We start from the raw sequence: 11822 nt of genomic DNA on the forward strand, positions 1-11822 counted from the left end.
TAGTTTTTGGAAAATCTTTAAAATTATCATTACTGTAGCTTTTCTTGCTTTCTTCTGTTTCATCTTGTGTTGACTGTTGACTGTTGACCTTCTTACTAATGTATCTACTTAATACCAGATAAGACTTTTCCTACTTTGCTGCTGCTGCTGCTAAGTCGCTTCAGTCGTGTCTGACTCTGTGTGACCCCATAGACGGCGGCCCACCAGGCTCCCCCCGTCCCTGGGATTCTCCAGGCAAGAACACCTACTTTGCAGACTTGGGCAAATCTGTGTGTCAGTTTCCACATCTGTAAAGTGGGGATAATAACAATTATTGCTTCATAAAATTACTGAGGATTAATGAGTCAATACATGTAACTTGTATAGTTCTGAATTAATGTTAGTTTTCTTATATTGTGATATGCCTCCTGATGGACCAAGAAAGTCTTTATTCCAGGAACTGATTTCTGTACAATGCACTGGGGAGATATTAGACTTCTTCAAGACATTGAACATGCTGAAAATGCCAATTAAGTTCACTCTGGCAACTTCAAAAGGAGCTGTGGGTCAGCAGGCACAGTCAAATCAGCCTTCATAAGAAAGACAAGGAGATAAAAACCAGTCATTCATGCCACGGGAGCACTGCAGGTCAGTACAGGGACAGGAGAATCCTGTTTCAACTGAGACAGCCTCGGCGATGTTATGGGAAAATGGGATGTGCATGTTCTGTGTGGTGAATGGTGGCTCAGTCTGGCTGTACTTAAAGTTAAAAGCTCTCATATTACCAATAAGATCTCTTAGGTCTCCCTCTACACACAAAATTGTGAATATAAAAATGAGAAATGCAGATAGAATCTTATCACACAGTGTACACCATCTAACCAAAAACTCTTTTCTGTATACAGTTGATAACTTTACACTGAATACCCTATAGTTAAATATCATGGAAGGCAATTATGCTCGTGCCTTCCTCCCAAACAAGTCATTTAAAATTCTTTGTCCACAAATCCCCATCCTATCAACCTAACCCACCAAATGAACCAGCAAATATCATTAATATAAAAAACAGTCTTGCAGACAGAAAAATTGTCAAGTTTTATGTCCTTGATCTTATTTTCTCTACCAAGCCCTTCGCTAGGCTGATGAGCAATGCTGATGGGGAAAAGCGGTCAAGGGAAGTCAGTGATTCCAAGAACAAAAGTCAGATGAGCAATCAGGAATTTGGATACCGATATATTAGGAAACAAGAAAAGAGAAGTAAAATTTCAAAAATGGTAGAGGTGGGGGCTTGGTTATGTGTGCTGATAGGGTTTGTAAAGCAGGCTCAGCTGATAGTTTGCACCTGGTTTAAGCTAGTTATCCCTCCCGTTTTGCCTGCATGCAGTACGGTTATCAAAGTCCCCTAATGCTGAGATAGCCCATACGTGTCTTGGTGATTCACGTCCAGAGATGAGGCACATCCTGTGGGACTGAGGAGGGACACGGAGGGACTGTGCCTGCACGGATTCAGGAGTCTCTGTGGTCGGTGGTTGCCTGTGAAGTCTTCTGTCCACCACACCCTTTACATGCATTAAAGCCTCACACGCGTGCATCCACTGGGTACGTGTCACCCTTTCAAATGTGCAACCCCATGTCATCACAGCACTGACTCAGCTGAAGCATTTCTTCTCATGGCTCATTTCAAGGGTGGGATATGATGGTCCTCCAGCCCTGTCCATTAGGAATTCCTTTTATACTTACACACCATATGGATCTAAATTCTGCTGTGACAAACCCAGCTACCTCTTCTTATTCTGTAAAATGATATTTGTTACATGTCATCTTCTGTATCTTTAGTTGGAGTCAGAATTTTGATTTTTGTGATACAACTGAAAATACTGATTTTCAGTAAATTAAAAAATACCATGTGAAGGAATGTTTAAAATTTTGCATCATATAGCTTTAAGATTATCTCTTTCAGAGATCCATCTGCATAGCTCAGAGAGATTTGAAGAGCAGAGTGAGTCTTCTAGACTCTCAGTCAGAAGTAAAGTTGTGTTTTTTCCCTGTGACACCATTGGTATTTGCAACCCCAACATGGACAGATTGCTTCAGAGCAGTCAGAGGGCTTTGCCTTAGAAAGGTGTTCTTAAGTGTCAACTACTCCTACACAAAAGGCCAGATAACAATTGAAACTGGACTCTAATATGTAACCACCTTACTGTATTAAAAAAGAGTCTTCTCCTAACAGAGCTTGGGGAATAAATATGTTTAAGGCAAAAATGACAAAGGTTAATGTATTAACTAATAAAAGTTTGCAAGCACAAGTTAAGTGTAAAATGCAACAAAATAATTTACCACAAGGTGAAAACCTTCAAACAAGGTATCAGAAAGACACTTTTTAAAAAGTTTCTTCTCTTACTGAGTCTTTTTTTTCCCCTTTCAATGAATTCTTTTTCAAATAATAAGTCCTTGCTTCAAAGAGATGAACAAGCATAAATAAAACAAACACAATGGAAGTTAGTTTATGTCTCTGCCCCTCTGCCTCAGATAGCTTCGGGAGCCAGTTGAGCTTTCTCCTGCGGTTTCCGTGGGGTCGATACTGTTCCTGCTGTGTATGTGCATTTATCTCTCAGTTGAATCTTCCATAATAAAATGAATCCCCCAGAGCTTCAAAGCCAATTAGCCTACAGTTGTATTTTTCCTTTTTTCCCTATGAATTTCTACTTTAGTTTAAAACACAGTTACTGATAAAAACAGCAAAAATGACACAGAGGATGTGTTTACATCAGACCTATATCAACACAGGCATCAAGTGAGGAGAGCCTTTAGTTAGCAGTCAAGAGGCTATCACACGCTCAGCACACCCAGGTTGGCCCAGCTGCCCCTGTGAGGAGATAAGACTCTTCTTACCTCGAGGTGGACTGAACCTTCCATACCATGCCGTTGAAAGATAAGGCGGGTCTTGCTCTGCCGGAAGTGCAAATATATTCATTGCAGTTTATATTAATTAATTACAAATATATTAATTGCAATAAATGCAATTATTGGTTGATTGACTTCAATATAATCAAGGCTTTATTAGAAAATACAAATCAGTTCAGTTCAGTTGCTCAGTCGTGTCTGACTCTTTGCGGCCCCATGAATCGCAGCACGCCAGGCCTCCCTGTCCATCACCAACTCCCAGAGTTCACTCAAACTCATGTCCATCGAGTCAGTGATGCCATCCAGCCATCTCATCCTCTGTCGTCCCCTTTTCCTCCTGCCCCCAATCCCTCCCAGCATCAGAATCTTTTCCAGTGAGTCAACTCTTCACATGAGGTGGCCAAAGTACTGGAGTTTCAGCCTTGGCATCATTCCTTCCAAAAAACACCCAGTCCTTCAGAATGGACTGGTTGGATCTCCTTGCAGTCCACAGGACTCTCAAGAGTCTTCTCCAACACCACAGTTCAAAAGCATCAATTCTTTGGCGCTCAGCTTTCTTCACAGTTCAACTCTCACATCCATACATGACCACTGGAAAAACCATAGCCTTGACTAGACGGACTTTTGTTGGCAAAGTAATGTCTCTGCTTTTCAATATGCTATCTAGGTTGGTCATAACTTTTCTACCAAGGAGTAAGCGTCTTTTAATTTCATGGCTGCAGTCACCATCTGCAGTGATTTTGATGCATTACCATTAAGTATAACACAAAATCAAAATCCCTCTGTCCATGAGCTGGGTGCCATTTATTTTCATAATTTAAGAATATTAAACAAGGAAAAGAGGTGTCCTGTCTGGGGGAGCGGGCATCATCTGTTTTAGGAGTCTCATGACATACGGTTTATACATACACACTATGAGAATTGAATCAAGTATCTGCTGCTTATGACTCTCATTAAAAATAGATAAATGGGTTTTGATTGCAAATCTAAGTGTGGCAGTTCTCAATCGATGGTGGTCCACACTAAACAAACACTGCGGTTGGCTTGACACTTTAGGCTAGATCCCACCCTATCTCTGATTGAGATGTGGGAAAACTGGAAACATCATTGATCCATGTTATCTAGGGTTCTGGCTGCATATCAGGTTCCTCAGATTAAATGTACTTCAGTGAGCTTTGTAAAGTGAAAATGAGGTCAAAACCATGTTTTCCTGACAAAACAATGTCATGGAAATTGAAGATTTTCTGCCTCGGTAACTGCCCCTTTTCCTGCTTCTTTTGTCTCCATAGAAGTTGCATCAGAGGCCGTGCGGAGTCAGCCTCATGGGACGGCATTGCTGGTCCCGGCACCACGACCAGGCTCAGATCCAGTGTTTGTCCCCGAGAATTGGTCCCCAGGGATCTGCCCTCGACTGTGGACATATTTCTAGGGCCTCAACTAGAATCTGTCCCTCCAGTCTTCCTTAAGGTAAGCCTGTAGTTCTCTGTGTTCATCTTTTCCTCACCGAAATATTTGGGGTGGATCGTTTTTACTTTGGGTTCTGGCTGATACAGTGTCTAGTAGTAGAAGCAGTTGCAAGCAGAAGTCCTCAGGGGTGGGCGGTCAGGAGTAACTGTGAGACCTGTCTGGGTGTGGAGCAAAGTTAGTGCCCCAAACCGTTAACGAATGGAAAACAAGTGCGTGCTCACAGCACCCAGTTACTCATATTATCACATTCGGTCACTTGAGATGAAGTGCCGACTGGAGGGAAAGCTTTGAGAGACCAGATGCCTGTTGGGATAGACCACTTAGAGGGAATAAAGAGCACGGAACCCCGGCTACTTCTCATTACACTGGAGAGTTGAAAGAAGAAGACAGAGAAAGAAAAAGGACACACTCTCTGAGTTTTAAATTCTCAGCCCAAGACATGGTTAGAAAATTAAGGACCATTTAGCATGATCTCTTGCAGCCACAGAACTGACATAGCTAGAGATCAGACACAGAATCAGTTCCAATAATTTGCTAAATTGCAATATAAATTGAATGGAAAGCCTTTTATGGCTCATACATCAAAGCAGGAACATTTATTAAGAGAAAGTAGAATCCTAAAGGACATTTTGGTGGATTCAGATGCACTTGATCACTCTGTATTCCCAAAGACCAGTGAAAGTGCCTCTGCCAGCAGGCCCCTGCTCTAATGAAACAAGCCCTGATCATGTGGATCCTCTGATACTTCACCGCTCAAAGGGAGGACAGCACCTCGTCTTCACCTCTGCCTCTCCTGTACCTTGTAGACACTACACCTGTGACAAGAGTGGGCTCCCAGGTTGTCCCAGCAAGATCCATCCAGATGGATCCACGACACTGCTTATTGAGGGAAATCTATAGACTATATGTGAGGATAGGTTCTCAGAGGGCTAAACAGAGGAAAAAGAAATATAACTATTGATTAGGCCAAGTGTATCAACATGGGTGTATCTACCAGAGATTATATGCTCAAGGTGCCAATGCAAATTTCCCAATACGGTATTAAATACTGGCTTGGTTCGTCACTGGCCTGCACTAAATGAAGGTGAGATGCCTGAAATTATTAGGGTAATATAAAAAAAGAATTCTAAGCTTACATGTGCCCCTAAGTCACTCAATCTACAAGAGTTTCTCTTGAAGGTACCTAAAGGCATCTCCTGTTACCTAGCATTTAGGAATAAATTGGCTATAAACCACTGGAGGAAACAATGGGAAAATATGAGTCCACACCAAAATATATTAAATATATAAGTAAGTGTATGTGCTTAGTTGCTCAGTTGTATCCAACTCTTTGCAACCTCATGGACTGCAGCCTGCCAGGCTCCTCTGTCTATGGGGATTCTCCAGGCAACAATACTGGAGTGGGTTGCCATGCCTTCCTCCAGGGGATCTTCCCAACCTAGGGATCAAATCCTGGTCTCCCACATTGCAGGAGGATTCTTTACCATTTGAGCCACCAGGGAAGACCAAGTTAATTAAGTGTGTATATATATATATATATACACATATACACACACATACCTTCATATATATATATATATATGTATATATTTTGGTATAGACATACAGAAAATATGCATTGTTATCTATGAAACATAAATATTTATACTAATATATACAAAAGAAAGAAAAAAGAAAGAAAAAGGGAAAAGTGCTCTCGCTTTAGGAGAATACCAACTGTTAATTGGTAAGTGTGAGGGAGTGCTAGAATTATCATAAACACTGGTTATAGTAAATATTGATACAGGCAAGGATCATCAATTGATGCAGAAACCAGAGGGACAGATTTTGATAAGAAGCAAAATATTTGTGTGATCTTGAATTGTCCCTGTAGATTGTTTAGTCACTGCAACATATGGTGAAGAAATCAGTCAACACGCTCTCGGGGTGATAAAGATGTACCTGACACTGTGTGTCTCTTGAGTTGATACCCTGAGAAGGACGGCTAATATGTAGTGTTCTGGCTAGGAATACATACCCTAAATTCAATCACTAGGAAACATCAAATGAACACAAAACAGGAACATTTCCTCCTGTTTTATGAAAGGTAGGGGAGGTTTGTATTCTGCATGAATGCTAATAGTAGTAAATAGTAGAAATATTAAGATAAGAAGGGCTTTGCTGCTAAGTTGCTTCAGTCGTGTCCGACTCTGTGCGACCCCATAGATGGCAGCCCACCAGGCTCCCCCGTCCCTGGGATTCTCCAGGCAAGAATACTGGAGTGGGTTGCCATTTCCTTCTCCATGTCTAAAGAAGGGCTTTAGACATGTTCTAAATTCAATGAGTCTCAAAAAACATGACAACTGAATGTAATGTCTAACCCTTGACTGCATTTTATGCAAACAAATTCAACAGGACATTACTGGGTCAACAGACCAAAGAGAAAAATGTATGATAGATAAAACAAAAGTACAAAATTTATGTTAAACTTACTGAAGATGATAATGTGACAGTTGTTACATGAGAATATATCTTTTTGCATAGGATTTAAAATTTTAGTGGCAGAAGACCCAGAGGTAGGCAACTTACTTCCTAGCGTTGCAGGGGAGAATCCATTGATAAAGCAAATGGCACAAACCATAAACAATAAAGTGAACCAGGTAAAGGGGCATTTATTGTTCTTCATATAGGCTTATTTTTTCACCTATGCTGTAAGTTTGAAATTATTTCCAAATTTAAAAATTAGTATATATTTTATTTTAGAAATACACCCAGCACTTTAAAAGATATCCCCCTCAGGCCTTATATAAGAAGGTGGACATGCAGCCATTGATATAGGCTCACTGATTTCCATGAGGAGGATTGGATCCCAGAGAGGAAAAGACCAATTGGCAGCTATGCTAGAAACAAGGTGCTCATGATCACAAAAATAGGCAGCGGGGACAGAAAGATAATCAGGATAATTTGTGCCATAGACATCTCTGGTAGCTTCTGACTTACCAGGGGCCCTCTTAGACTGAAATGGTTGGCAGATAGTTAGAGTCCAACTTGGTCTGAGTCAGCTCAAAAGTCTCGAGTGTCGTAATCAAAAGCCTGACTTTGACACATAAAGGAGTAGAAGGCCACCTCATCTAATCCTTAGGTGTAAATCACTTCTCAAAACCAGGAGTGAAAGGAAATAAGTAAGACAGATTCCCTTCAGGAAGGACCTGTGACTGCTGATTTCCTTTCTGGTCTTTCCCAAAAGGACATAGGACCGCTTGTCATGGGACTGGACTGGGAAATTCCCAGACCTTTCAGGTCTCAGCTTAGACTCATTATGGAGCTTGGATTAATACATAGGTTTGTAAGGATCCTAGTATATTTTACCTCTATCTTCCCTACCTGAGTTCAGAATCGTTCAAGATTTAGACAGTCAAAGGAGATTGAAATATATTTTTAATACTAACAAATATATTGAAAAAGTTTTTCAGATGTGGTCAGGTAGGTTAGGTCATCCCAGGCCCCCAACCACGGACCTACCCAACCTTCGTGTTGGGACAGAACATAACCTCCCCCTGCACACTATGGTATGACATTAGAGTTGCCTAATAAGCAGCCGCAATGGAGGCTACTGCTTCAGTTGTCAGTGTTTGAGGCTAAACTGAATTGACTATTTTATGACCTTCTTGGCCATTTGATCCTTTATCTACAAGCCACTAAGTGGATGAATTGTAAGAACATGGCATCTTAACCATTTGAATGGTTCCCTGAATTAATAAAAACAAGGTATAGAATTGCTATTCAGGCAACAAATAAGCAATACACCTATGGAAGTTTTCAAATTCTCTTTCATTTTCAGACCAGGGAATACGTGAGGAGCTATGAGTCATGTCAAAGATATAAAGGGATTACTGTTAACGCAAATTTTTTTCAACGTAGCAGCTGTGCAGAAAAATTTTCATAATAATGATTGCATTTAATTACATAAAGAGCGCTAAGGTCTCTTTTCATTTTATCTCAGTAATGAAGCTTTGATTCTGAAGATAATCCTGGCCTTTCTTTGTCAAGGCCAGCATGTGAGCAACAGTAAATTCAACTCCATTTCAGCTATCCTGAGAGGATAAAACAAGAATAATTTTCCACATATGTTATGAAAATGAAAACTATTAACTGTTGGGCATATGTTCTTTAATATACTCCAAGTATATATAGATAGATAGACAGATGTCCAGAAAGAGAAAGAATTAGCCCCTGAATCATTTCTCAAGTTAACGGTAACACCATTCAACAAAAATTAAATACCATGAGAGTCTTTAAAAAACAGCAGTAGTTTATTACATCTCCTGGTACCCTTGCCTATTTGTGTGAGATTTAGCAGTGGCTCTGATGGCTTACTGCATCTCTCACCCGTTGTTTCTGAGAAGATCACTAGTTTTATGAAAATAATTAGAGAACCCAGCTCTGCCACATGAACTAGAGTCTTGAGGTTAATTAAAATGGAACGAACACGGCACACATGTGGGCTACCAGGAAAACCTGACCAGCAGGTACACAGAGTTGTGTCATCTGCTAAGAAGACATGTGAAGACGGATAGTATAGTAAATTCACTGGGGACCTTCATGCTTACACCATTCATTACAATCTTCCACGGACATTGACATCTGACACATTACAACCATAGAATTTACAGCTGATTTGACACACGGTATCCAGACATTTCCAAAATATTTCTGTGTGTTTTTATTGAGGAATGAACATTTCTCCTATATGTTTTTAAAAGACAAATGGATGGAGACATTTTTAAATAGGCTTCCTGATTTCAGTGAAGAAGTCAGATGTTGGTAAATTAATTGGACACCTCCAACAAAAATTCTGTTTCAAAAATTAATCATCTCTAAAAGTCATTCAAAAAGATGGTGGCAGTACCAAAAAAAAATCAGTTCAAGTGGCCAAGTTCTGTGAGAGGTTAGAATTAGAAGACCTAGGTTTAGAGCCAGAATCTGTTTCTTCAAAGGAGAGTGACTTCAGCAGGTCTCAAACTTTCTGAGATTGGCTTTTTCAATATGAAACTGATACAACAAGCCATACCTTGTTGACTTTATGAAGTTCTTATGAGGACAAAATAAGAAATAGGAATGCATTTTTTACTGTAAAGTGTGACATACATGCTAGAATGTCATTATAGAAATGTACCCCTAGTTGCCTTTATATTTTTTTTTAATTATTATTTTATCATTTTGGAGAAGGAAATGGCAACCCACTCCACTACTCTTGCCTGGAAACTACCATGGATGGAGGAGCCTGGTAGGCTACAGTCCATGGGGTCACAAAGAGTCGGACACGACTTCACTTTCACTTTTCATTTTCATGCATTGCAGAAGGAACTGGCAACCCACTTGTGTGTTCTTGCTTGGAGAATCCCAGGGATGGGGGAGCCTGGTGGGCTGCCGTCTATGGGGTCGCACAGAGTCGGACACAACTGAAGCAACTTAGCAGCAGCAACAGCGCTAGATCTTCCTTGCTGCATGTGGCCTTACTCTAGTTGCAGCGAGCTGGGGCTGCTCTTTGTTGCGGTGAGCAGGCTTCTCATTGCAGTGGCTTCTCTTGTTGAGGAGCACGGGCTTTAGACACACGGGCTAAGAAGTTGTGGCACACAGGCTTAGTTGCTTCACCACGTGCGGAACCTTCCTGGGCCAGGAGTCGAATCTGTGTTCTCTACATTGACTGGCAGATTCCTATACACTGTGCCACTTGGGAAGTCCCCCTTTTTTTCTTTAGCCAAAGAAGTTTTCTATCCTTAGTTCATTACATGAGAACAGTTTGGTGGAGGATAAGGAGTTGTCTCCTCAAAAATTCAGGAAGTACAGACCCCTGCCAGGTAGTTAAAAGCTCACAAGAATGGACAGAAATAAAATAATGCATGAAATTTCATAGATTAACCAATAATAGAAAGTAATAACAAGTCAGAGATGGATGAAGGTGTAGAGTGTCTATCCAAAGTGTTATTTGATTTGTGCCAATCATAAAATTACTTGAAAGCTTTCAGAAGATATGCAGTCCAGCTAAAAAGAATGTTAGTTTGCAGCAGGCTTTGCAGTTGTTAACGAAGCTAATGTAGCATCAGTGGGAGTCTGAAGAGTGTCACTCTGCACTTGGGAGCCCTGAGAAGTTCCCTGTGTGGCAGTGAAAATGCAGTTCACAAGTTGGGATGTCAAAACAAAGAAATAGGGTAAATAGCTGCAAGATAACCTTGCATTTTTATCCATTTTGAAACAATCATTGAGGGAGGAACTTGGGGTTCTTAATGAAATTCAGAAGCCTGAACTTTAGAGAATGGATTTGTAATGTCTTTACTGAGGTCAGACGTGTTTCTCTTCTTTTTCCTAGTCTGATATGTTCTGAATGATATCCAGTTAAATGTAATCCATACCTTCTATGTTCACACAGAACGCATAAATACACAGCACACTTGCTTCTTTATCAGATAGGAAAGGTAAATTGATTTCATGGTTGAATTCACTCTGCTCTCCAAGTGGTTTCTTCACATTCAAGTTCAAGACCAAATAGTTATGTCCAAGACGATGTTAACACCAGGTTATGTTAATCCCTATCTGAGTTATCCTATAATTTCATTCAAGACTTCCAAGGTCATTTGAGAAAACTCCTCATTCCAAACAAACTTTTAATAAAGCAATCTAGCTCATTAATAGGACAGATTTACAACCTGAATGAATCTGGATATCTTGGCAGCAAGTATCAGAAGACACAGTTAATGGCCTGAACGATAATGTGTTTATCACACATCAAGGAAACTGGAGGTGGGTACTTCTGAGGTCAGGGCTCCAGCCCAACAGTGGCAGAAGGTTGGGCCAGCATCACCGTGAGCTGTTCGGTCTTCCAGTCATGCTTAAAAGGGACGGCTAAGGACTCAAACGTGTGTCATCAGCACATAACTGTGTCCCAAGGAAGGAAGGCGGGAAGGCAAGCAGGTATATTCCGTTGTTTGCTTTCACAGTAAGATCCTTCCCAGATACCTCCCTGAACATTTCCATTTCTGTTTCATCTTCCAGGACTGAATCACACATCTACCCCAGGCAGGGTCCTAGTAGAGTCGAGTGGGATTGCCCAGACTGGCTTTTACATAACTGCATTTCATCCCTAGAGGTGGGTACAAAATAGGAGTTCTGTTACTAAGAAGGAAGGAGAATGACTTTGAGTAGGCAGTGACCAGGGTCTCCCTCCCTGGATAACCTCACTCTGCAAAGAGTTTGAGTCCTTGCTCAGTTCAGTCGCTCAGTCATGTCCGACTCTTTGTGACCCCATGAATCGCAGCACGCCAGGCCTCCTGTCCATCACCAACTCCCAGAGTTTACTCAAAGTTATGTCCATCGAGTTGGTGATGTCATCCAGCCATCTCATCCTCTGTAGTCCCCTTCTCCTCCTGCCCCCAATCCCTCCCATTATCAGAGTCTTTTCCAATGAGTCAACTCTTCACAAGAGGTGGCCAAAG

General features: G+C 41.0%; 1 long non-coding RNA gene across 1 annotated transcript; it reads left to right on the forward strand.

The window, feature by feature from the left end:
• The first annotated feature begins 408 nt into the window (after nucleotides 1-408).
• LOC139180199 (uncharacterized) lies at nucleotides 409-11596 on the forward strand. The gene is made up of 3 exons (XR_011564508.1): nucleotides 409-627; nucleotides 4173-4350; nucleotides 11383-11596. It is a non-coding gene; the product is annotated as an uncharacterized lncRNA (long non-coding RNA).
• Nucleotides 11597-11822: the final 226 nt, after the last annotated feature.

The sequence above is a fragment of the Bos indicus genome, chromosome 27 (assembly GCF_029378745.1).
Source record: "Bos indicus isolate NIAB-ARS_2022 breed Sahiwal x Tharparkar chromosome 27, NIAB-ARS_B.indTharparkar_mat_pri_1.0, whole genome shotgun sequence".
Lineage (NCBI taxonomy): Eukaryota > Metazoa > Chordata > Mammalia > Artiodactyla > Bovidae > Bos > Bos indicus.